This window comes from Pelobates fuscus, chromosome 3, assembly GCF_036172605.1.
Source record: "Pelobates fuscus isolate aPelFus1 chromosome 3, aPelFus1.pri, whole genome shotgun sequence".
In the NCBI taxonomy this organism is placed as follows: Eukaryota; Metazoa; Chordata; class Amphibia; order Anura; family Pelobatidae; genus Pelobates; species Pelobates fuscus.
In genome coordinates this window covers 271,925,352-271,952,727 of record NC_086319.1, presented here as the reverse complement: position 1 = coordinate 271,952,727, position 27,376 = coordinate 271,925,352, and the positions used below count along the sequence as shown (strand labels likewise).

The window sequence follows — 27,376 nt, the reverse complement described above, 5'->3', positions numbered from 1 at the left end:
GATGAATCTGCACCAGTCATCAAGAACAACAGCTTCAAGTGCTTGATTCCACTTTGTATATTGAATTTGGTAGATAGATCACACTTGTATAGGCTGTATGCAAACAGGTTCCTTGTCACTGTGTACCTAACTAATGTTTCCCCCAGCCCATCCAAGTTTTTGTATGGAGATACCCACTGGGAAGAAGTAAGCTTTACAAACCCAGACCTCCTGTAATTCACAGCTTACTGTAAAGTAGCTGGTAATCCAGACACAAATTTGCACACTGAGCAATCACATGTCCATTAACAAAAACTTAATTCTTTAGGTAAATCAATAGCACCAGAGGTGCAGTTGTCAGCAACATAGGCTGCAACTCCATTCATTTTACCTTATAAATGCAATTCCGATCACGTTCAGAACTGGGATATCCCATTAACCACTGCTGGACATATATTGTATACACTCAGCTCCCATTGAAACAAATAGATTGTTAGGATTGGCTCAAAGATATAGGCTATTTCAAGTTTGGACACAGTCCACAACAGAAAGCTGCAAATCCTTGAGACTTGTAGGAAGCTTAAAATGGACACTATATTCACCAGAACAACTACAGCTTATTGAATTTGTTTTGGTAAATATAATCAGTTCCTTCAGGCTTTTTGCTGTAAACACTGTCTTTTCAGAGAAAAGGCAGTGTTTACATTACAGCCTAGGGCTACATGTGTGTTCTATAAAAATCACTCCTACAAACAAGTGCCAATTCAGTTCAGGGGTAAAAACATAGATGGTTCGCCAGCCGTGTCTCTAGAGTGCTGCAGGAGTGGGGCAATGGGACTTAGGAATACAGCTTTGTAGTCGTAACACTATAGTGTTCCTTTAAGTTTATATATTTATGTCCTCAAGAGAGATATAAAACTACAACAATGGCAGTTGTGTTGCGTGCACTCAAAGCTGCATACTGAGCATGGCGTTCCATAACAAAACACCCACACATCTAAAACCTTGAGCAAAAATAATGGTGCAAGGTATGTTCGCTAAAGAGCAAATTTGAGAAATGCAACTATCAGCATTGGATATTTCAATTGTGCCTTTTTTGTTAGCAGTGTATTCATGGTTCAGTCACTACAGATTGCTGTAGTGGTTACAGTGCAAAAAGTACCCTGGTGCCATCACATAGCAAAACGCTCAAGCCGTTTTAGTATTTTGACAATTTACTTGGGTGTCTGCTTCCGTCTCTATAGAGAAAAGCTGTTTGGGCACACACAGGATATATCCAACATGCAGAATTTTATTAAAGTGGAATAGCAACGCTTTGGCTTTTTTCAAACTTGTGTTTGGCTCAAACGTTGCCATTCCATTCCAATAAAATTCTGCAAGTCCGCAATATTCCCTATATGCTTGGACATATTCTCTCTACATTGGATTCTCTTCAAGGGATTGGTAGTTTCCCTGGTTCATGTGGCACCATAGTGTTGTCCCTTGTATAAGGTAAGTGATGTTTTGGATTTTTAAGTATTCTCCTGCAGGAGAAACAAGGTGTTTCTGTGGAATAAAGTATCCCCCCCAATGCAGGATTGCGTTAATTGGCTGAGAGCACTAATTTGACTCTCTCAGGCAATGAGCATGGCCCTGCTTTGCTCTATAGTGCAATCCAAATTCTTTGATGACTACAAGAACAGACACAGGGGATGCAGCTAAAGACTCACGGTGTGACCCAGATATATATACCTGGCTGCAGTGGTTTTACTACTTAATGAGTCTCTTTGCTGTGCTTGCATAAAGTATAACTGATATCTAACAAGTTATCTAAAATTAATTCCTCTATTCAGTAGAAGATGTCACAAGGCTAACCAAAAATATAAAGAAAACTTGTGCAACAGCTATATATTGCTCCACATGTCAATGGAATGACCATTTCACAACAGATGTCACCAAGTGCATGATATCTCAACTTGTTCGCTTCATTCTAGTCATTCATTTTTAATTGAGATTTATTGTAGGAAAACTTCAAACCCCCTAAAGCACTTTAGCTTGCAGGAATCTTTACTGCAATTGGAACTATATTCCACATGCCCACTCTATGATATCATAAAGGATACACTAATACCTTGTTTCCACTGAGCGGATCGGTTCGGTTCGCTATTTTGGGTGTTTCCATTATGAAAGTGGTCCATACAAGCGAACCGTACCAATCCATTCAGGGTCCTGCTTCAGATGTAGGGCCATAGAAAATGGAACGGTTCGGTTAGGGCGGAACTACTGAACAATCCATTGATTGGTGGACAGGAGGAGCATTTTTTCTAAACCCTGCATGGCCCTGAAGGTCTGACTTGCAGTGGAAACGCTCACCAGAATGGGCTAGTCCATTATAAACCTTCCAAACTGTACCGACCCGAACCGCTCAGTGGAAACGAGGCAATATAACAAGTATAACTTGTATGGCTCACTTAATTTTTATTTCATTAAAGGAACACTATAGTCACCTAAATTACTTTAGCTAAATAAAGCAGTTTTAGTGTATAGATCATTCCCTTGCAATTTCACTGCTCAATTCACTGTCATTTAGGAGTTAAATCACTTTGTTTCTGTAGCCCTAGCCACACCTCCCCTGGCTATGATTGACAGAAAAAAACTGGTTTCAATTTCAAACAGATGTAATTTACCTTAAATAATGGTATCTCAATCTTTAAATTGAACTTTAATCACATACAGTAGGCTCTTGCAGGGTCTAGCAAGCTATTAACATAGCAGGGGATAAGAAAATCTTAATTAAACAGAACTTGCAATAAAGAGCCTAAATAGGGCTCTCTTTACAGGAAGTGTTTATGGAAGGCTGTGCAAGTCACATGCAGGGAGGTGTGACTAGGGTTCATAAACAAAGGGATTTAACTCCTAGATGGCAGAGGATTGATCAGTGAGGCTGCAGGGGCATGTTATATACACCAAAACTGCTTCATTAAGCTAAAGTTGTTCAGGTGACTATGGTGTCCCTTTAAGTAGGAGTGAGCTTGCACAGACGTCATGCAGAGGCATAGAGTAGATCCAAGATCAATAATTTGCACGTGTGAAAAATATATATGAAACTGATCTGCAAGTGAAAAAGATGCTACCATTAGGCTTCTATTACAAGAACACTATACGTAGTTCCTGTCCTCTTAAACCTGCAATGTAAAACTTAGTTTTGGAGAAGCTACAGTGTTTACATTTCAGGGTTAATTCCACCTCAAGTGGTTGTCATCACGTGACGTGGAAGCCCCATAGAAAAGCATGCTTTCCTAAAGCGACGTTTGAATGAGGAGCATTGGATTGGACATCTGTGTGCACAGCACACTCCACACATTAGGTTCCCAATGTTCATCTATGAGGAGCGTTGGATTCTACATCAGCGGAGCAGGCCATCCCTCCACCAACATACTGTCTCCCACAGCATGTTGGTGGAGGGATGGCCTCCTCCACTGATGTAGATAGACTGGAAAATGAGTAGGGACATGGACACTATAGAGTTAGGAATACAGATTTATATTACCAACACTAGTGTTCTTTTATAGGATGCTAATCACTATAACCACTACAGCATGTTTGCAAATGGTTTGATACCAGTCTCTGGGGGTTGCATACAGTCCTTTCAGTTTGCCTAGCTATTTGTCATTTTCTTTCCTCTTTACACAGTCAAGGAAAAACATCAATCTTTGCAAAGTTAATTGGTCAACAAACACTCGTCACCTGCAAATGATAGTCACAGTTTCTGAACAAGAACATTCATTAAAAATGGTAATGCACAAGCTGATACTGCAACAGTTTCATATCAACACATATCAAATTTGGAAATTATTCACCAGCTGAGTGTAAGCGGACAGCTCTCAGCCAATGAATATTGTCCAAAAGTTTTATGCTACTGCCAAAGTATAAACTTCCACTTCAGCATAGCAATGCAAACCTGAGGGACCATGCATGCCCAGTACGGCCAGGTTAAGTGTCAAATAATTGTAAACAGTCTGAAAGCACTCTGGGATGGCACCTTGGAGTCCTGGCGCCATAACCACTACCACATTATGTAGTGATTATGGTGCTTAAAGTGTGTGTGTAGTTATCAAATACTTGCAATCAGCTGTCAAACAAAATGCTGAGAACTGCACTAAATATCCCATAAACACTACCGACTCAACTCTATGAAATATACAGAGCACTGATATTGGAACCATTTGGAAGGCCATGATTTGCTGAAAAGAAAAAAGAAAAATACAGCCACTTCCTGGTCTCTGTAAACATCAGTAAAGAAGTATTTACGTTCAATGAGATGAAAAAAAAATTTAAAATGGAGGAGGCATGGGAATGCAACTTTTTCAGAGAAAAGGCAATGTTTTCACTGGTGCCTAACAACATCTGTAATGGCAGTCACGTTTTGCAGCACATGCGCAATAACCTCCCAATACGTTTCCATGGGAAAGCATTGAATTGGTTGGGATCATCGAAATTAATAATCTCACCCATGAAAGGGGAGTCAGGCTGAGCAAGCCGCAGTGCGACTGGTGCTGTGTGCAGTGGTGTATTCTTGTTTTCTGCTGCCCTAGGCATGACAAAACTCGGCACCCACCCCCCTTCCAAATTTTCTTCCTGACAGACACACACCATCACTGACAGATACATAGTCACACACACTGTTTAACCAACACACACTTTCACTGAAAATTACACGCATACTCACTGAGACGCACACAAACTGAAATAAAGAAATACACATTCACTGAGACAGACACACACACACACACACCAGATATACACATTCACTGACAGACACGCATACACACACTGACAATTTCTTTTTACATTTCAATCCACCCAGCCCGCCTGGAGTGGATTCTTCCCTGGGGTCTAGTCGGGCTGATAAGGTATGCAGGCACAGTTACGAGCGGTCTGGGAGATAGGCTCACATTGGAGGAGGCGAGAGAGCTCTTCTGATCTCCCTGCTCAGCTCCCTTGCGAGCCTCTTAGTGATGCCGGGGCCGTAGTGACGTCATATTCCGGCTCTGGCATCATTGCAGTGCGCGTGAGGAAGCTAAGCAGGGGGGAGCGCTCCCTCGCCGCCCGCCTCTTACATCGGCACTTGCCAGGGCGTTTGGGGGGCAGCTTTTTTTGCCCCCCCGCCGAAAGTGCCACCCAAGGCAAATGCCTTGTCAACCTTGCGCTAAAGGCAGCGCTGGCGGTGTGGGAAAAAAGGTGAGAAAAATCTCACTGCTTTAATAGGGGTCCAGGGACCTATTTAGTCATGTTTGTATTCCTGGTACTATAGTGTTCATTTAACAGTGTTGTAGATAAACAGAATACATACATGCTATCTTTAGGGTAAATGAAAGAAAAATAACTTGCAAAAGCCTCTGAAAGATTGTGCTAAAAAAAAGGGGGAATGTCTTACAGTCAGTGCCATGAATTACACTGAGAAGGGTCTGTGCTGGAACTGCAAGAATGCCCTTAATCGCAACTTTGCAATGTTTCTCAATGAACTGCAGTACATCACACTGAGAAGCAGGAAAGGCAAGCACACTCCAACAGTGTGCCTTCCACTTCCCTTAGCTCTGTGGAGCTAATGGAAGCTGAAGAAACACTCCTGGCTCTATGACAGTCAGCGAGGTGTTTCAGGGCCTGCTGAAAATTGGCATACAGTATTCATAAACCATTATGAAACTGACAGACTCCAGACACATAAAGCACTTCAGAAAGCGGAAGTACTTTATGTGTATGGAGTATTCTTTTCACTGCAAATACACACTGCACCAAAAGAAAGCCTATTAACGAAACCGTAAGCTATACTTAGGTAAAATAAAGCCTGTTGTCAATACGTATTCAGAGCCCACAGGAGAGAGCAAATTTACTACCTGAACGTATCCAAATTCTCTAGAACATAGTGGATTCTCTCATCTATACAAAAGGTATATCCATTGAGCCAATTCCGTTACCTTAAAAAGTATATTCCAGACAACACAACAGGCCTAAATATATGAGCTGTACATTTGCATTTTTTAAAAAAAAAATTCTATACTTTTTGTCCCCCAAAAATAAAAAGTAAGTCATTTTGCAGCATTCTGCGTCTTAACCCTGCCTCTCAAGTCCCACCTCTCCAGTTCTAAAACATTTCCTTATGACTGATTCCTGTAAAGTGCGTACAGATTCATTTCTGTGACTCCTCCTAAACCTTTAGTATCCAATAACAGATTTGTACAAGTCATCAGGATGCACAGAAAAGCTATCGGAGAGTTATACTTCAGCTAAAAACTCTCATTAGCAGGAAATTACAGAGAGCTTTTTGCTAAACAGTACCTCTCCTCAACAATATAAGCATGCCAACAAGTTCACACCCCATCAACCAAAATGAGAGCTCTCGATTGGCCAAGCAAAATTCCTGGAAAGGGCAAAGCTCACGTCTGATGATGTTATGTGAGAGGATTTGCACACAGTTAGGTAACTTTAAAAGTTAGCATCTTTTCTCATAATATATATATTTGTATATTTTAATGCATAAAACAGCAGGTTAGATTTAATCTGAAATGATTAAAATAAGGAAAACAAACTAAAAGAAATCAAGGTTGTTAACTATGTAGTGCCAGATCTAAGAGACAACATTGAGTATTACATATTATGTACATTGGCAGATCCATTAACTAAACTCAAAACTTACTGCCAATAAAAATACATAGGGCAAATTACACCTGACTTTAACAATGTATACTGAGTCTGTAGCCACATATCAGTTGATTGTGTATTATTTTCTAGGTCTAGAGTAAACATTCACATGATATGTATAATGTTATGTAAACGTTGCATTAAAATCATTATTTCCTTATAGAAGGCACCTTTCACAAGTGTGCCTAATTAAAAAAATTGTTATGGTCACCATATCTATAGCAACAGAACCTGAAGGTTGTTTTCTACACATTAGATATACTCAACAGAATCAAACTTGTAAACTTCACCAAAACTGATCCACAATGGCCCCATCAAGTATGAAGCATATACATAACTACAGCAAACAAATATACTCTAGTCAGCATCAAACCCAATGTAACTAGTAGTCCGAATAAATATAGAACCTATATACAATTATAGAGTAAAACGTACAAGGAACCAAATTCACTACAGCAGCCATGTCTGGTTATCAAACCTAGCCAGGTCTCCCTGAATAGCATTGCCCCCATTACCCACGCATGGCGAGATCTGTTCTTCATACATATCCAGGTCTTCAGCACTAATTAAAAGGCAGATAAACTAATGCGATCAGCCCATAACAGAGCCAAACCAGAAGTGCAAATGAACCCCAACTATCGCTTAATATGTCAGCACAAAGTACATACTGTAATGCACATTTCACAATACACAAACAGCTGATGATATACTCAACTCTGACTGCCTAATCATTCTACCCATTGTCCAACCTGGAACCCACAAATGCAGCCAGCCACACTGTGTGTCTACCAGAAATCAATAAGCAACCCGGTAACAAATCAGCAGAATGGGAAGCAACAACCAACCCCAATGGCAAATGACATATAGCTGGGTTAAAGGCCAATACACAAAGTGATCCTCTTGGTGTTCACATCCGATAGGTATATTCAATATACAATGTAGATCTTAAAGTGCACAATGTAGGCCGAAATAATGTACCAAGAAAAACTTATATAATTTAAATATTTCCATTTAAATCTGCATTTCCCCCCCCTCCCCCAAACTCCGGTGCCCAATTCGCTGTTTAAATACAAAACCCCCAACAGTCAAATTACACATGAAAGCAATCCATGATCATACAGCCCAGTGTATCTATTCCAGCCATGCCGACAAGCAGTCGGTGTTCCGGAAGCATTAGCCAGTATATATATATTGTATAGAATAAACAACACTGTGTTCTTACCTTGCCGAGCTGCAGTCTGTCTCGGGCTGTCTCTCTCCACGCACTCTCACCTCCCCATGCTACAGTGTATTCTGAGCCTGGACCCGCCGCCCCAAAATAAACCAGGCAGGGACAGAGCTAGTGCCAGCCCTCTGCCCCTCACCAGGAGAAGGTGCAGTGAATGCAGTGCAGGAACACAGAGGGTACAGTGCGTGCAGTGTGCAGAGAGAGGAGGTGCAGTGGAGGAAGGGAAAAGGGTAATTATTGAGCAACTGAGTAAGACTAAGAGCTAAGGCATGCCTGCCTTCCTCATTAACTCTCAGCTTATCTGATCCATGCTGCAGCCTTCCTATCTCTCCCCTCTCTCCCTTATCCAGCCTTGCTGCCCGGTCTCCAATTGCACAATGCCGATCATTAATATTCAGGAGCTTCTCTGGTTCTCCCAGGGTTCCTGGTCATGCCTCCTCCACTGTAATCCAACCCTCATTTCCAGCCCAGATTCCACTGCAGGCACGAGCAATAGAACGCTGATGGCCTCCAACCTGGAAGCGGCCGTGCTGCGTGATGGGGGGAAGGGTGATACAATGTAGCTAGTGCGCTCAGAACGTTAACCCCATCGTCCCCCTAACGTTCTAAATGATCTATCATTTCCTGGCCACAACTGCCATTTTAATTCAGCGGGATTTCATGGTGAAATCACACAAGGGAGAGGTTTAGCACACTTTAACACATTTAACAGAGTGCTGGACAAGGCTGTGCATTAATCATTCTAAGTAGTTGTTAGGCTTTTTGCTGTAAATGAATATAGTGTGTGTCATTATTAATTTAGAGTCAGAAGGGGGCTGGGTTGGGTTGAGGTGTAATATAGAGCAAATCAGATGCATTTAAGAAGAGTAACTACAAAGGCAATAGTAGTTATTCATTATTATATTACTTATTATTATTAATAAAGGCATCACTATGAAGTTGACTGTTGAAATGTTTTTATTTTTCATTGTTTTTTTTTCCTTGACAAAAACATTTTATTTATTTTTTTTCACTGCAGTTTCTCAGTTTGACATCTTACAAGAAATGCATACATAGTGTAATTATGGTACAGTTTGTTATGCTGGATTTTAATTAGTGTTTCACAATATCCCACCCTTTATGTTTCTCCTGCCCAAACTACACTGTTTATTTCTCTTTTTGGTCCAAACTATGATTTCATCAGTTAAACCCATTCTCAAATGGAGTTGACATAGCTAGTACTGGGTTTGCCCACTATCTGTCTGCAATTATGGACCACCTGAATTTGCAGACACACAGGGGCCCAGTTCTGTTGAAACTGAGCATGCTCAGTTAGGTATTTCCATAATTTAGTTCTGGATTTCAGCCAGTCTCTTGCATCAAGGCAGGCTGATATCCAGACTACAATGAAGGTCATTTAAGAGCTACTTTGAAAAATCTGGATATTGATAAATCATGAGAACTTTGTCTGGATTTTTCTTCCCAGGTACTGCTGTATGATACGGGCATATGTATTGTAGTGAATCTCTGCAATGTACCGGTCATGGTACTTACACACTTATTTAGTAAACTACCTGACTATCAATTCGTTGTCATATACTTGACATTAGAGAGTATTTCTTTACTTGGGAAAGAGTCTCTAAGCATGGCCAGTTCTATCAGAGCAGAGGCGTAACTAGAAACAACGCCCCCCATACATCCCCGCACCCCATCCCATCCATCTACCCCCACCCCATACGTCCCCGCACCCCATACATCTACCCCCACCCCATACGTCCCTGTACCCCATCCCATACATCTACCCCCACCCCCCACATATGCAGACAAACAGATACACATACATACAGACACACATACCTACAAACACACACACTGATACAGACATTCTCTATCACACAAACTGTTAAAAAAAAATGTAGTGACTTACCTGGGGTCCAGTGGCTGCCTCATGCTGAGGGGAGTCAGAGCTCCCACTCTGACTCCCTCTTTTCCTCGTGCATGGTGCTCTGTTGGCTGGGAGAAAGTGACGGCTTGCTCCCAGCTCTAATATCATCACTGGGGCCCATTGCCCGATGGGCTCCTTCAATGCGGTTTTTCCGCGCCAAAATGCTGGCGGGCACCCCGGTCACTGGCGGAACTACCACAGACTGCCCAGTCGCAGCTGTGACCCCTGCGTCTGCGGTAGTTCCACCAGTGTGTCAGAGAGCAGGGTGGATCCAGAAGTAAATGAAGCTGCAATGATGACACTGTAAGTACTGCGTTTATGTCCAATACAACATACCTCATGTTTTTCTATTTAGGACGAACAGTCCCTATTTCAGGCCCAAATCCCATGATCCTCTTTTCTAGGAGCTCCATGTTGTTGTGTCTGAGTATATAACAGAGCTCTACAGTAATAATACTTCCAGTAATGTGTCTTTAAACGACAATAAATATGTTTAGAAAACATTGTGTGTACATAAGATTGATTGTTCTAAAGTACATTTTGTTGCATAAACTTTAGTTGTTATTAATAAGTCACCTAATATTTCCAGCCCTGTCCTTTGCCACACCTCTAAAATTAGAGTGTCTGTCTTTGTCTGTTTGAAATATTGAGATGTATGAATACACTTTTTACTGAAATATAGCATTAAAGGGACTCTCCAGTGTCAGGAAAACATATCCGTTTTCCTGGCACTGCAGTACCCTGCAGTGCCCCTCTACCGCCACTCCCCATCCCATGTTGCTGAAGGGGTTAAAACCGCTTCAGTGACTTACCTGAATTCAGTGCCGATGTCCCTCGGCACTGGGTCAGGCTCTGCCCGTGCTCCTCCCCCGCCAACGGCAGACCTCCTCATAGGAAAGCTGTGACGGATACCTCCGCCGACGGATGCTCCTAGCGCTTCTCAAGGACCATCAGCACCACACTTGACACCATAGGCACCGCAGACTCCATGAATCGCCGTGGCTTGGTTGGGATCTCGCCGTCTCCTTCCCACCCTGGGACTCCAACCTCTGTATCCAGGAGCGTATGTGAAGGACCTCTCCTCCAAGAGGGTATAGCTGGGTCTCTCCTCCAAGAGAGTATAGCTGGGGCTCTCCTCCAAGAGAATATAGCTGGGCCTCTCCTCCAATAGAGTATAGCTGAAGGGAGCTCTTACAAGAGCTAGAAGTGATATAGCTGGTATAGCTGTTCCCTACAACAAGAGACAAGGCTACAAGATGAGGGTAAGAAGATCTGGTTTATTGAGTGCAAGGGGTATTTCTTTTATACGTTTTTTCCCACAAGGTTACCACCCACGTGGACCTTGTTGGGCTCCAAAAACAAAAACTTAACAACCAATTATTTACAGACACACAGTTAAACACTCCCATTCATTACTGTAAAATTCCTCCCCTCTGCTTGGGAGATAATTTAGTTAATTGCTGTACCAACTCAATTATCTCCAAGCGAAAAATATACTTTTTATACAATTTTTATAACTCCAAAACTATACATGCAATTCCAATAAAAGTCCCATTTTGACCGGCTGCACGCATATTTTCATACCCAAAATAGTTCCAGAGATTTGGGCTGTGCGGCCGGTCCATTCACCTTAGTTCAAATACGGTTGAAATGCACGAACGGGGGCCGGTCGTACAAATAGCAATGTTAGTGTGGCGTTCGTATTGTTTGACTGAATTAAAATGGCCGCCGCCATGTATTCATTTGTCCAAAAGGCGGCCATTTCGACTACTTCGGCTGTATCCGAAGTGCCAGTTCAAAAGTGCAGATCCTTTCCCATAGGATTTAAAGAGCCAGACACAGTGTTTTAGAATCCAATCTGCACAAATGGAGTTTTTAACAGGCAATACACCCCAGGGGCCATAGTCACAAAGCAAAAGGCTAGCCATTAGTCCTCTCCAAGCACAAGTGGCGAAGGGCACTTTGTCACAAAAGCATTATTCAATGCTCTCCTATCGGGATTCCGGCGACGCTGGAGGTCCTCATGAGGTCCAGCGTTGTTTAAAACACTTTTCGTGTTTTAAGAAGCCGGAAGTCCCTCTAGTGGCTGTCTACTAGAGGAGGACTTAACCCTGCAAGGTAATTATTGCAGTTTATAAAAAATGCAATAATTACACTTGCAGGGTTAAGGGTGGTGGGAGTTGCCACCCACACAACTCCAGTGGGCAGAAGTGGTCTGGGTGAGGTGTACCTCCTTTAGGGAAGAATGTGTGTCCTTTACGTGGAAATACCCTCCTATCCACACCTAAAACAATCCAAAATCTATAAGGCGGTATAAATGCAAAACCTACACCTATAAGTGCTATCTTTTCAGTGCTCCACTTATAGGTGTAGGTTTTGCACTTATACCGCCTTATAGATTTTGGAAGTGGTCTGGGTGCCTTGAGTGTCCCTCTAACTCAATAATAAACAATATATTCATTGAATATGTGAGTTTTAGTTACTGTGTACCTAACTTGACATCACTTCCTGGTTTGGTTTGCTCAGTTCAGATCCTGAGCCAGGGAATTTGCAGCAAATACAGCATTTTTCAAATGTACATTCTTTATTTATTAATTTTTAATTTATTCAACTCCAGCTAGGACTAGCCCTTTAAAGCAATAATGCTACTCCCATAACAAGCTCTTTCAAGTTGTTATCGAGCAGGAGTGTCTGGGTGCCATCTTACCTTCAGAGGTTAAATCCAAAGTTGAGGCTTAGGCAGCTGACACCTCTGCCTCTTAGTTTCCTTCCTCTTTGTACTGACAATCTTTATTTTGCATTTTGTAAAATTGTAACAAAAGGCACAGTGAGGACAGAACAAGAGTAATGCTTTTCATTGTTATCCAGATTGTACGAGTGCAAAAAATTATACCAGGACTAATAAAGAAAAGCATCAAAGCCATGGATTTTCCATGACAAAGAAATTATGACATGCAACAATAGTAGAATGGATCAATAAGGGTAATAGTAAACGTACAAGAGGTATAGAAACAGAAAATTAAGAAAGAGAGCATAGGAAAAAGAAGAGCAAGATAGGAGGGGAGGGACAATTAAGAGGGGAAAAACCCACGGCCCAGCTCAACCAGTCCCAGTCAGAGGTGATTAACCATACTAGGCTTTTAATCAACACAGACAGAACTTACAAAATTCTTAGTTGTACCAGTAGGACATATGGCTATACTATAAGCTATCCTCTTTATAGAGCGGGCCCGTCTCAATATTCACTCCAATATCTGAGGTTTTTGGACAAGTAATTCAAACAGGGATGCCGCGTCCACGTATGCATATGTACTGTGGCCAACACAGCCTCAAAGGATGACATTTTTCTACTCTGGACAAATCAAATTTAATTATGTGGATTTGCAAAACAAAGGAATCAGAGATTTTGCTACATTTAATATTTATTTATTTAATACTTGGAAAAGGTAAAGAGCTGCAATGAAGGAAGACACTCTCAAGTCTCTGCATTGTCCCCCAACTACCTAGTTCGGCCACACTAAAGGGTTATGGTCAGTTATTAGAGTGAATAGACGGCCGTAAAAATATAGGGTCAACTTCTTTAGTGTCCAGACAAAGGCCAGACACTCTTTCTCCACAATGGCACAGCTCTCCTCCCAAAGCAATAGTTTCCTGCTGATAATGGTCATAGTTCTTTTAGGGAGGTGCTGGCTGGGAGTCCTGTGCCAATTGTCATCTTGACCTGAGTGGACAGTTACACCCTTGGATACTACATTATGTATTTGTGGTATGGAGGTGATGGGGGATGGAGAGGCTGTAACAGAGTTTCGGTACTCAGTCTAAGTATCTCCGCCAACCTCCTTGTCACGGGTTCATGAGTCTATTGCTGTTATTCCTTCAATCGTCCACTAGTCCTAATTCCAGATGTGCTGAATATAGTGAAAGTATTCCCTTTGTGTAGAGTTTCCCCAATATAATGGACGCAACCAGTCGGATTGGGTAAAAGCAGCAATCTGAACTTTATTAGGCCACACTCTGCTTCTTATGCAGTGCCACTAGCATGGGGTTTCTAATACAAAATCACAGGGGTTTCCTTCCCACAAGCCATTGTGTCTGAGAGATAATTGAGCTCCAATTAAGCTAATCCAATTATCTCTCAAATAGGAAAACTTACATACAATTTTTACATATCACAAAAATACATGACAACAGCATCGGAACCCCACAAAAATTATATTATATTATATTGTGCGATCTGAGCACACAACATATCCAAAAAGCGCTCAGATCGGTTTGGTAAAATGAAAGTTAGGTTCGTGCATACATGAACTGGCTGTCTGGTAGAGGTGGTATTGTCAATTTCAAAAGGGGTCACCCTGATTGTATGGGAGGTCAGAGCTTACAACCTACATTCCTCTTTGAAGATGGGACCCCAGCAGAGCTACTCTGCAAGGTGTGAGAAGTCACACATAAGTGGCCTGGAAGTCTGGGACATATTTGGGTCAAGACATGATAACTACATTTCCTGCTAGACACCAAGACACATAGCACAGTAGCTTATACAAAATACAATTAACACAATAGCTTTTATCCAGCTCAACATTTTACATAATAACTCACCATTAACACAATGCACCCCCATATCCTATATATAATTTTAAAGTCTGTGACCAGGCCCATAGTTTGTGGGCAGGAGGCTAGCTGTTAGGCCTCTTCAGCAGGCTGTGGCACGGGAGCTTCCGTTACATATCTTCCACCCAAGGAGTAGACTGACAAGGTACCAGACCTCCAACTGGTCTGTGCCTGAGTTATTTGGATAACCTGCCCCAAAAAGTAAATCCAACGCTCCATCTTGGTAGTTCCCTGTTGCGCTGTGGGGAACATCCGCCAACCCTTGTTTCTCCTGGTAGCTCCGACTGCCACTGGGGAGAGAGACTGGTTGTCTCTTCTCCCTGTAACAAGCACTGCCGTTGGGGAGGGTGACTGACTGTCTCCACTTCCAGTAACTCAGGCTGCTGTTGGGGAGGGGGACCAACTGTCTCCCATTCCGGTTGCTCCAGCTGCCGCTGGTGAGGGGAACTGACTATCTCCACTCCCATTAACTCCTGCTGCTGTTGGGAAGGGGGACCGGCTGTCTCTAATCCCTGCACTGCACAGTGCCACTGGGGAGAGAGAGTGGTTGTCTCCTCTCCCTGTAACAAACACTGCCGCTGGGGAGTGAGGATACTGTCCTCCTCTCTCTGGAACTCACTCTGCCACTGCTGAGTCGATTAGTCACCAGTATTCCTGCTCGAGCTCCCATTCCTGGTTGGCTATGTAGTTAAGATCAGATACCAGGTCTGTTGCTGCTGCAAGATCCAGCAGGTCTCCCTTAAGTTCCCAGATGTCCCAGAATCGGAACACCACTGAGCTCCAAAATCAGTCCACTCCTCAAAGGCTTCCCACAATAGGCCATGGCCAACATTGTCCTCACCCTCCAGAGGGTTGTCATCTGTGAGCCACGGGTACTCCTGGACTGCATGCCACCTCGAGGCCCGGTAACCATCGTCCAGACACAGTTCTCTCCAGACCAGTCTCTCCAGTTCAGTCACCCATTCCTCCAGGGGCTGCACTCCAAGAAAAGGCATCTGCATATCCACTTGACCTTGATATCGCAGTTATGGGATTGGGAGGGATTCTTTCCGGAGAACCTGTACCTCCTTGAGGACCTCGCTCCAGAGTTGCACAATAGCTTTTACATAATACAATTAAGACAAAAGCTTTCATCCAGCTCAACATTTTACATAATAACAACATTAACACAATGTACCCCCATATCCTATATATCATTTTAAGTCTGTGACCTGGCCCATAGTCTGTGGGCAGGAGGCTAGCTGTTATGCCTCTCCAGCAGGCTGTGGCACGCAAGCTTTCGTGACACTCTTTTTTTCCGCAAGATCCATAGAGCAGTTATAACATTAGCCAAGTCTTGATGAAGGGTGAAACAGAGAACACTTTATTTAACACAAACTATAAATATTGTATTATGTATTGCAGGTTTGAGTGGACAGGGATACTTCACCCAGACCACTTCAATGGCATGAAATGGTCTGGGTGCTTATAGTGTACCTTTAAGATAAAAAAGACTCCAAAGTCCCAGCTCAGGTGTTTTAAGTTTGTTTTCATAATGAGTGCGACCTGGTGCAAATATTCTTGCATTCAAATTGATGCGGCCAATGCTAGATGTTGATGTAGCCACATCTTCATGTAATCTGCTACTGAGCTAAAACCACAACTCATTTGTCACTAAAATAACCATCTTTGCAATTTCTGTCCCACAAAATCTGTCGGCTATCCAAAAATGGGTCTCATGGAGGAATGCAACTGAACACCATGAGGCCCATCAATTTACAGAAGTGGACATTTTTTGGACATTCTTTTTGTTATTGGGAAATAACGTGGTACAGGTGTAACATCATGCACAGAAGAATCTAGACATATATGAATATGAAATGCCACATAGAAACATTGCCTGTTTTATATAAGCATAGGGGAGATGGCTTACCGTAAAAAGTAAATATAAAATTAATATTATACGAATGAAACAGAACATAAGTAATGCGTGATATCATATTCAGTAAAACACTGTACAATGTTCAGGAAAACGGTCATCTCAGTGACCTGTCAGAGGAAGTAAGTCACTAACCAGGCCTATCTAACGACATGCAGCGAGGGCACGGTCTCTGCTGAAGAGGTGTATCAAACAAACAATTACTGGGCTAATGTGACTGGGCAAACCAAGAGCACAACTAGGTAGATAGCCCTAGATCAGAGCAAAACTATCAAACCATAACAGATCCGACCACCAGACAGGAATGATTTTCACAGTATTTATGACCAAAGTCCACTCTAGAGGCCACCCTCCTCCAGCCTGAACTTTTGTAATAAATGTGTAGAGACAAGGCTCATCAGAGTGCCTCTCCCAGTTGTTCTCCCTCCCAAAGAACATTAGGCCCCACATTCCTCTCACCCAGAGAGTGAGAATTCTGCCACATTGTGATCATGCAATAGGTGGTCTCAAAGGTGGAAATTTGTAAAGCTATCGCAAATTACATCAAAATGTACAGGCAGAGAATAACTCCCCCACCCCACAGAACCCCAACAAGATACCCTCTGTCATTTGTCAGAAGATGATATTATTATTATTATTATTATAATTGCAACTTATATAGCGCCAACAGATTCCGTAGCGCTTTACAATATTATGAGAGGGGGATTTAACTGTAAATAGGACAATTACAAGAAAACGTAGAGGAACGATAGGTTGAAGAGGTCCCTGCTCAAATTAGCTTACAGGTGGGGTATAAAACACATTAGGACAGGAAATAGCAATCAAATAAGGTTGGAGTGGAGCAGAGCTGGAGGAGGGATAAAGTGCTTCCTTTTAGGAGAGAGCAAGAGACAGGTACTCTGGGAGACCATAAGCTTGCCTAAAGAAAGACTAGGGAATTGAAGACTAGGGGAGAGTCTGATGGCAATAGGCAGGCTATTCCATAGGAAGGGAGCCACCTGCGAGAAGTCCTGCAAGCGTGAGTTGGCTGTACGGGTGCTAGCAGTGGACAGGAGAAGGTCACGGGCAAAGCAGAGAGACCAAGAAGGGGCATACCTATGGCTCTGTGAAGAAATATAAGAGGGGCTAGAATTGTTCAGTGCTTTATAGGTATGGGTTAGCACTTTGAATTGACTCCTGTAAGGAAGCCAATGTAAGGACTGACAGAGGGGTGACGTGTGAGAGGACCGAATAAATCAGTCTGGTAGCAGCTTTCATTACAGGCTGTAGTGGGGCAATACGGCTTTTGGGAAGACCAATTAGGAGAGGGTTACAGTAATCCATGCGGGAAATTACTAGAGCATAGACAAGCTCCTGGCTAGCATCTTGCGTAAGAAAGGGTACGGATACGGGCTATACAGGATTTGCCAACATACTGGATGTGAGGCTCAAAGATGAGGCCAGAATAAAGTATGACCCAAGACAGCGCGCTTGCAAGGATGTATCGATGTGGATAACACCCACTTGAAGGGAGAGTGAAAGAGGAGGATCAGTATTAGGAGGAGGAAAGACAAGGAGCTCAGTTTTAGAGAGATCGAGTTGACATGATATAACAACAATATGCCAGTTTTCACCAAGTGGGTATACAGTGACCCCAGAATGGTGACAGGTTCAAGCAGGGATCCAATGGTAGAGTTAAAATCAAGCTACAAATGGCTCACAAAGAGAAATGTAACACACTAAAAAGATGAGGCTAAATCATGCTTTAGGAAATATTTTGTTCAAAAATCCACTGCAAAAATGCCAGCACTGCTACTCATAACTCTAGGTGGAAGTTGCTAGAGGTATCCACAACCTTCTTTGTTGCGTCTTTTGAAAACCCACATGGAGCTTAGTTTAATTAAAGATCCATATGCCTCTCTTTTTTTTGATGGCGACCTATTTTTGTGGGATCCCACACTAGCCTTGATATTTATGGAAATTACTCTGTGCTTCTACTAAATATGTCTGATATGTATCTAATGCGTCTGTTTCTAGCTCAAATTTGATTGAGACCTGTGCGTCTCTAATGTCATCTTTATGCTACTGGAACATGCAAATTCCAATGTTTACTATCTATATAATAAAACCTGTGAGTCTTTTTATGCTCGATGTTATGTTATATTCTTTGACAACAATGAGAGGATTTCCTCTCACCTGAATAAAAATGTATATTTACAAACAAAAAATAGCCAGCACTGCAACAACTGCACAGTTCCAATTTGAGCCCTAGCTGTCTTTATTACGGTATGGGGGCAGCGGGGCAAATCCCTCCACAGGAGCTAGCCACCATGAATCTCACTGCCAGAATTGCTAAATGGGCACAGCGGAGCAATGATCATCTAAGACAATCATCCTGGATTTCCAGTGTTTCTAATTACTTATTTGCTTATTATTTTTTCAAACCCACACAGCACCCTTAGAAATAAGGCCCATTTGAGTAAATGATAAGGGGAGTGGGGAAAAGGGTAAATCGAGAAACAAAAGCACCAATCACTGCAAAACGAATTCCTCAGGATGTAGAAGGCTGTCCTGATGTCTTGGGGGTAGTACTCGGTGGTGAAGGGGCTGTGCGTCATCTAGCGGTACCTCCCGGACCAGAGTTGAGATTTAGCTTGTGTAGAATCTAATTATGGATCTCAAAAAGCAGTACCTGGGAGATACCTGGACACCCTCAAGGCCCCAGCTTTGGTGGGATCTGGCCTTTATCATTGTCCTCTCCTTCAGGGCAGATTATACTAAACAATATACAACGTTCCACGTAGATCCCTCCAGACGCATCAGTCGCAAGACCTGATGCACTCTCAATATCCTTTTCTGTCAGTGGGTAGTCAGTGATAGAGACAAACATTCCTGCTCCATAACAACTTATACAGGGAGTGCAGAATTATTAGGCAAATTAGTATTTTGACCACATCACCCTCTTTATGCATGTTGTCTTACTCCAAGCTGTATAGGCTCGAAAGCCTACTACCAATTAAGCATATTAGGTGATGTGCATCTCTGTAATGAGAAGGGGTGTGGTCTAATGACATCAACACCCTATATCAGGTGTGCATAATTATTAGGCAACTGTCAGGGTACCTGAGGTCTCTACCTCTGAGAGAGGTAGAGACTTAGAAGTTTATCCATCCAGAAGGGCTGTGTCCTCCGTCCCTCGCGGCTCTTCCGGCCATTTACACGCCGGCCGCGAGGGATCCACTTCCTTTTGTAACACGACGCCCAGCAGTCGACGTCATGACGCCAACCCGGACCGACCTGTCACTCAATTGTCTGGAGACTAATCAGGACTCGTCGGAGGCGTGTCCACTCTCCTGAGCCAGGGTATTTAACAGTGCTTCTTCCATTTGCTCATTGCCCTGTCGTGGTTCTAGCCTGTCTAGTCACCCAGCGCTCTTGTATTCCAGTTATCCTTTTGGTTCCGACCCGGCTTGTTTGTATTACTCTGCTTATCTCTGTTACCCTTTGACTCGGCTTGTTCCTCGCTTACCTGTCTTCTCGTTCCCTCGACCTCGGCTTGCCTTTGACCATTCTCTATATCTCCGTACGTTAGTCCGGCCATTCTAAGGTCCGGTATACGTACCTTTCTACTGTCTGTACTCTGAGTGTTGGATCCCTGTCCCGATCCTGACAGCAACTTCCTTTCCTTTGGCAAAATGGGTCAAAAGAAGGACTTGACAGGCTCAGAAAAGTCAAAAATAGTGAGATATCTTGCAGAGGGATGCAGCACTCTTAAAATTGCAAAGCTTCTGAAGCGTGATCATCGAACAATCAAGCGTTTCATTCAAAATAGTCAACAGGGTCGCAAGAAGCGTGTGGAAAAACCAAGGCGCAAAATAACTGCCCATGAACTGAGAAAAGTCAAGCGTGCAGCTGCCAAGATGCCACTTGCCACCAGTTTGGCCATATTTCAGAGCTGCAACATCACTGGAGTGCCCAAAAGCACAAGGTGTGCAATACTCAGAGACATGGCCAAGGTAAGAAAGGCTGAAAGACGACCACCACTGAACAAGACACACAAGCTGAAACGTCAAGACTGGGCCAAGAAATATCTCAAGACTGATTTTTCTAAGGTTTTATGGACTGATGAAATGAGAGTGAGTCTTGATGGGCCAGATGGATGGGCCCGTGGCTGGATTGGTAAAGGGCAGAGAGCTCCAGTCCGACTCAGACGCCAGCACGGTGGAGGTGGAGTACTGGTTTGGGCTGGTATCATCAAAGATGAGCTTGTGGGGCCTTTTCGGGTTGAGGATGGAGTCAAGCTCAACTCCCAGTCCTACTGCCAGTTTCTGGAAGACACCTTCTTCAAGCAGTGGTACAGGAAGAAGTCTGCATCCTTCAAGAAAAACATGATTTTCATGCAGGACAATGCTCCCTTGTGGTGGAATCTCGGTAAAAATAAATTTAGTAGGCCGAGATTACCACGTGGCATGTGTACGTGCATATGCTGACGTATCGATCAGTTGGTTGCACGAGGCAAGATACGATCAGTAGTGTACGGAGCATGTGCAAGAATACAGGATGTAGTATTCCCCTCCTCCATTGTGCTGGACAAGCCATGCGGTCAAGCAGGAAGTTAATTCTTATTTGTATTGATTGGTCAAGAGAATGTGCGGGTGGAGCTTAATATGGGAGGAGTTATGTGCCTATATAAGGAGCCTGCACTATTGTCCGGGGCTCAGAACTTGCTGTATTTTGGTGACATTAGTCCCTCTGAGTCCCGATCGGTGATCCAATAAAGAATCTCTTCCTTCCTGAAGAAACCTGTGTCCATCTCTCTGTGCTTCGCTTCCGTCAGTTTCTCCGGTATCATTTGGTGCATTGGCCGGGAAGCTCATCGTTCAACGGTAGCTGAGAGGCAGAGGCGTGAGACGGTCTATCTTTGCCCACGTTCTCTACGGCTGCACCCCTGAACTTCTGCGTGGACCTCCCTTCGTCTCGGCGCCACTGGTCTGTTGTCCAGGAGATCATCGGCCTCTACGTAAGAAGTGCTGGGGTGTCCCCGTCGATGAGTGTGAACTCAGGTTCAGGAACGAGGAGGTAAGACAACTGCTGTTTTAGACGGCAGACCCACTAGGGGTATACCGATTGTGCGGTAGGCCCATAAGGGGTTATTTGTGTATGGAATCTGCCCCCTCTGTCGGAGGGAAGGAGCGAAGGCGCACCGCTCAATCGAACGCTCTTTAGTCAGACCGTTTGATTTGGTTAGTCAGGCGGGGTCCTGTGTAAATAGCCCTAGCCGGACACCGGTGTCTTGTCTAGACTAGCGTTCTATGGTGTATATTACGTTCGCTAGGTCGGAGGGACCGGGAGACTAAGCGGCGCCTGTGTAAATTCGGTTCGCTAGCTCTCAACCTATCTTGGCTAAGTGGGAAGGCGTGTAAATTTGGAACCCACTAGATTTATGATAGTAATCGACTAAGAGGCGCCTGTGTAAATTCGGTCCTCTAGCTCGCTATATGTGGTGCTTGGGCAGTGTGGCTAACCAAAACGGGTGTACATAGTTTTAGGTAGTCCATTCAAGGTACTGGCCAATAGTTTAGTTGGGAATTGTAAATGTGTTAAAGATTGTTTAGTAAAGTGTATATCTTGTTAGATAGCGCGAGCTCAGCCGTCTAGCGAGAGTGTTAATAGTGTGTTGCTGTATCATAGTGCACGGTACCATAACCCTGTATATTTACTGACACTGTATATAAGTACTAATCACTGTCGTCCATTGCATGTTTAACACCATAACCACTAATAATTGTATTGTGACCTTAAATTGTGCTTTGACCTATGCTAACCGTACTGTAACCGCTATTTGTAAAAGACGATGTTACTGGGGTGTGTTATAGACGGGTAATTCATATATAGAGAATTATAGCGTGGGTGACTGTATAGTTTCGCCAAAGGGCATAATATTGATTATCTAGTGACTGGTGTAACAGCTGTGTGTGTACGGGAATTCCCTGAGTGTTTATTGTGTTATTGTGTACGTTTCACTTGGTAACTGTACCACGTGGTGCTGTTGCCAGAGGAAACAGGTGTGACTGTTGAATAGTACGCGTGCATAGTATTCGTTGTCAACGACGTTCCATTGATAAGTATGGGCGCGTCGCAGTCAACGATTCCGGATCCCTTAGGTTGTATGGTGAAGAATTTTAAAAAGGGATTCAAAACATGTGATTTTGGGGTTAAAATGTCTCCTGTACGTTTGGTCACTTTGTGTACTAGGGAGTGGCCTATTTTGGTTGCGGCATGGCCGCCACGTGGCAGTTTGGATCCAACTCTGGTACAGCGCTTACACGTGGCTGTATCGGGTAGGCCTGAACTTTACGGACAGTTTCCTTATATTGATTGTTGGAGACAGGCCGTAAATGACTCGCCAAAATGGATTCAGACATGCCACGAGGAGCAATGTCGCCTCATGGTGGCTAGGACTTGTTTGTCCACTAGGACTGGTGTTAGGCCCATTTTGGACACGCCCCCTGAGTCCGAGATCCCTTTGCCGCCCCCTTACTTTCCGTTAAGAGGAAGTGACGCAAATGCAGGAAGTCCTGCACCCCTTCCCTCATTGCCCTCATCCACTTCCGCTTCCTCCTCCAGTACAGAATCCACCCCCTCTCGTACTAAATCTCCCCTTCCGGAACCAGAGCCAACCCCCATTAGATCCGAATATCCTGATTTGGCGCCACTTCAGACTTCCGGTCAAGCTTCTTCTAGCTCGGCTCGAAGTGTTTTATTTACTAATTTTTCCCAAAACCAAGCTCCCACATCCTCATGTTTTATTACCCCCCGACCGGAACCTCTAACTGACGCCCCTCCACATAGCCCCATACTAACCCGACAACTGACCGGTACCCAACAATTACAACATTATCAGATGCCTCTTCGTCTGAATCCCGGGTCAGCCTATATCGATGCCGCAGGTCAAATGGCACATGCTGACCCAGTCTTCGTATATGTCCCGTTCACGACAACCGATCTCTTGAATTGGAAGACCCACAATTCCTCGTATACTGAGAAACCACAAGCTATGACTGATCTGTTCACCTCGATAGTTCAGACACATAACCCGACATGGGCTGATTGCCAGCAGTTATTAATGACTTTGTTTAACAATGAGGAAAGGACAAGGATTAACCAAGCGGCCATTAAAGCGCTAGAGGATAAAGCCCGTGCTTTGAATCAAGCCAATCCATCAGCATGGGCCGCAACACATTATCCTAACCGATCCCGACTGGAATGTTAATGGCGCAGATATGGTCCAACTTAAAGCCTATAGAGACGCTATAATTGCTGGCATGAAAGCTGGAGGAAAGAAAGCCATTAATATGTCGAAGACAGTTGAGGTGATTCAGAAAAGTGATGAAGCGCCCAGTGTCTTTTATGACCGATTATTGGAGGCATACCGCTTGTATGCCCCCTTTAATCCGGAAGACGCAGATAATTCCCGAATGGTGAACTCCGCCTTTGTCAGCCAAGCTTACGGAGATATTAAGCGCAAGCTACAGAAGTTAGAAGGGTTTGCAGGTATGTCTATCACCCAACTAATGGAGGTAGCGAATAAAGTATACATGAACAGGGAAACAGAAAGTAAGAAAGAGGAAGAGCGCAAGATGCGTAGAAAGGCAGATATGCTAGCGGTAGCGATCGCAGGCGTAGATAGACGGGGCCCAGATAGAGGCGATAGTAGATGGAATAGGGAGCCTTTGAGTAGGAATCAGTGCGCGTATTGCAAGGAAGAAGGGCATTGGAGGAACGAGTGTCCACAACGAGAGCAGTACGAGAGAGACCAACCCAGGGCAGGTTATGGAAACTTTAGAGGCAGAGCGAGAGGTAGAGGAGGCCCCGGAGGGAGTAATGGTAATAGAGGGAGCAATGGGAACAGAGGAAGTGTTAGGGAAGATAGGTATTTCCCAGCAGCGCAAAGGTCCAGCGATAGAGAAGGCAGGGACTTTGTAGGATTGGCTGACACGGTCATGGAGGACTATTGATACCGACCGGGCTCCATCCCCCTTGGTCGAGCGGAGCCTATGGTCGATGTATCAATAGGGGGAAAAAGGAGTGCGTTCATGATCGACACTGGTGCTGAACATTCAGTGGTGACTAATCTAGTTGCTCCTCCATCTGGAAGGACTATTACTGTAATAGGAGCAACTGGAAGAAGTGCTGAAAAAACGGTTCTTAAAAGTCGACTCTGTACATTGGGAGGCCACGTAGTAAAACATCAATTCCTTTATATGCCTGAATGTCCAGTCCAATTGCTGGGACGTGATATGCTATCTAAATTACAAGCACAGATTACGTTCCTACCAAATGGAACAACATCCTTAAAGTTTAATGGACCTTCAGGTATTATGACATTATCCGTACCAAAGGAAGAAGAGTGGCGACTTTATACAGCGTTGACTAGCCAAAACCCTAGGAGTGATGAGTCCTTATTCAACATACCAGGAGTTTGGGCAGAGAACAACCCACCAGGGCTGGCCCGCAATATTCCACCTATTAAAATCGAACTAAAACTTGGGGTTTATCCAGTGAGCCTAAGACAATATCACATCCCGCAGAAGGCTAAGAAGAACATCCAATCTTATCTGGATAAGTTTATACGGTATGGTATCCTAAAATTCTGTACTTCCCCCTGGAACACCCCATTGCTGCCTGTTCAAAAGCCCAGTACAGATGAGTATCGACCTGTGCAGGACTTGAGAGCAGTCAATGATGCGGTTGTTAGTATACATCCAGTTGTACCCAATCCATATAACCTGCTTGCTTTAATTCCGGGCGGGGCTACTTACTTTACAGTCTTAGACCTCAAAGATGCCTTCTTTTGCCTCCGAATTGCCGCAGAAAGTCAATGTATTTTCGCTTTCCAATGGGAGAACGCTGTAACGGGCTCAAAACGCCAAATGACCTGGACAAGACTGCCCCAAGGGTTTAAAAATTCACCTACCCTATTTGGTTCAGCTCTAAGTCAAGATCTACTGGATTTCGAGTCCATCCCAGGAGAGTGTGTATTGTTACAGTATGTAGATGACTTGTTGATAGCAGCAGTTACAAAAGAAATATGTCAGCAAGCAACGCACAATCTACTACACATTCTCTGGAAGGCAGGATACAAGGTGTCTAGAAAGAAGGCTCAGTTGTGTTTGCCAACTGTCAAATATCTGGGATTCCATATCTCTGAAGGTCAAAGAATTATGGGGCCAGAGAGAAAAGAAGCTGTGTGCCAAATACCGATACCCAAGAATAGAAGACAAGTGCGAGAATTCTTGGGGGCAGCAGGCTTCTGTAGGATATGGATTCCCAGCTACGCGATACTGGCAAAACCTCTGTATGCAGCTATCAAAGGTACAGAGCACGACCCCTTCTTATGGACTCAAGAACAGCAAACGGCATTTGAAGATGTGAAGAAGGCTTTGATGAGTGCCCCAGCATTAGGTCTACCTGATCACACACGACCATTCTACCTGTATGTACATGAGCAAAGAAGAATGGCTGTGGGAGTTTTGACACAATACTTGGGATCATGGCAAAGACCTGTTGCCTATATGTCTAAGCAACTGGATGCAGTGGCCAGCGGACTTCCACCTTGTCTAAGAGCAGTAGCTGCAGCCGCCCTGCTAGTAGCTGAAGCCGATAAACTCACTCTGGGTCAAGAACTTTATGTACGAGTCCCACATGTAGTACAGACGTTGTTGGATTACAAAGGAAATCATTGGTTTAGTAACAGCCGTATGACCAAGTATCAAGCAATGTTGTGTGAAAACCCAAGAGTGCATTTAGAGACTGTAAACACCTTAAATCCAGCTACCCTTTTGCCACAACCTACTGAAAGTCAACATGATTGTTTGGAAGTAATGGATGAAGTATTTTCAAGTAGACCAGATCTTCGTGATTTTCCCATCCAGAACCCCGATGTTCAATATTATACCGACGGCAGTAGTTATGTGAAAGAAGGGATCCGCTATGCAGGATATGCAGTAACAACAATAGACAAGGTGATAGAAGCTCGGCCACTGGCGAAAGGAACATCAGCACAAAAGGTAGAATTGATAGCACTGACACGAGCGTTACAATTGGCTGAAGGTTTAAGAGTGAACATCTACACGGACTCCAAATATGCGTTTTTAACCACTCATGCCCACGGAGCTTTGTATAAAGAAAGAGGACTATTGAATTCAGAAGGCAAAGAAATCAAGTACGCAGCTGAAATCCTACAACTATTGGAAGCAGTGTGGGAGCCGAAAGAAGTCGGTATCATACATTGTCGAGCGCATCTGAGAGGAGATGGTGATGTAACCAAAGGAAATCGGATGGCAGATAGTGCAGCTAAGCGTGCCGCTGAATCGGGAAGACAGGAATATGTGGGGCATATAGCTGCCCTTATACCAACTCCACTGTCTCAATGGACTCCAGTTTATACAGCTCAAGAAGAGGAGTGGTTAAAGACTGAACCTGGAAAGTATTTGGAGAACAAATGGTATCAGTTAGAAGATGGAAGAATAGTCATTCCGGCATTACTAGCGGTAGAAATTGTCCAAAATTATCACAACGGGACACATTCTGGGAGAGACAGCACAGAAGAATCTCTCAGAAAACATTTCTACATACCAAGATTGTCCAACTTGACTCAGGCCATTGTACGAAGATGTGTAACGTGTGCTAAAAATAATGCAAGACAAGGACCAGTAAAGCCACCAGGAGTCCAGTTTATGGGGGGACTCCCCATGTCCGATTTACAAATTGACTATACAGTGATGCCTAAATCGGGTGGACATCGTTACCTGTTGGTAATTGTGTGCACCTATTCAGGCTGGGTAGAAGCATGTCCTACTCGTACAGAGAAAGCAGGAGAAGTTGTGAGATTCCTGTTACGAGAAATAATACCCCGATATGGACTACCCTGCTCTATAGGATCGGACAATGGTCCAGCTTTTGTTCATCAGTGCCTACAACAACTGACTCATATGCTTGGTATAAAGTGGAGGCTTCATACGGCATATAGACCCCAGAGTTCTGGTAAGGTAGA

General features: G+C 43.8%; 1 protein-coding gene across 2 annotated transcripts in view; it reads right to left on the bottom strand.

Moving 5' to 3' along the window:
• The window catches only part of ZMIZ2 (zinc finger MIZ-type containing 2), a 59,627-nt gene extending 51,272 nt beyond the window's left edge, over positions 1 to 8,355 (bottom strand). Inside the window, exon 1 of one of the 2 annotated variants that reach the window (XM_063448549.1) lies at positions 7,883 to 8,355. The gene's annotated coding sequence lies outside the window, so the exon portion shown is untranslated. The remainder of the gene's footprint in view (positions 1 to 7,882) is intronic. The other variant, XM_063448547.1, reaches the window with a different exon arrangement.
• Positions 8,356 to 27,376: the final 19,021 nt, after the last annotated feature.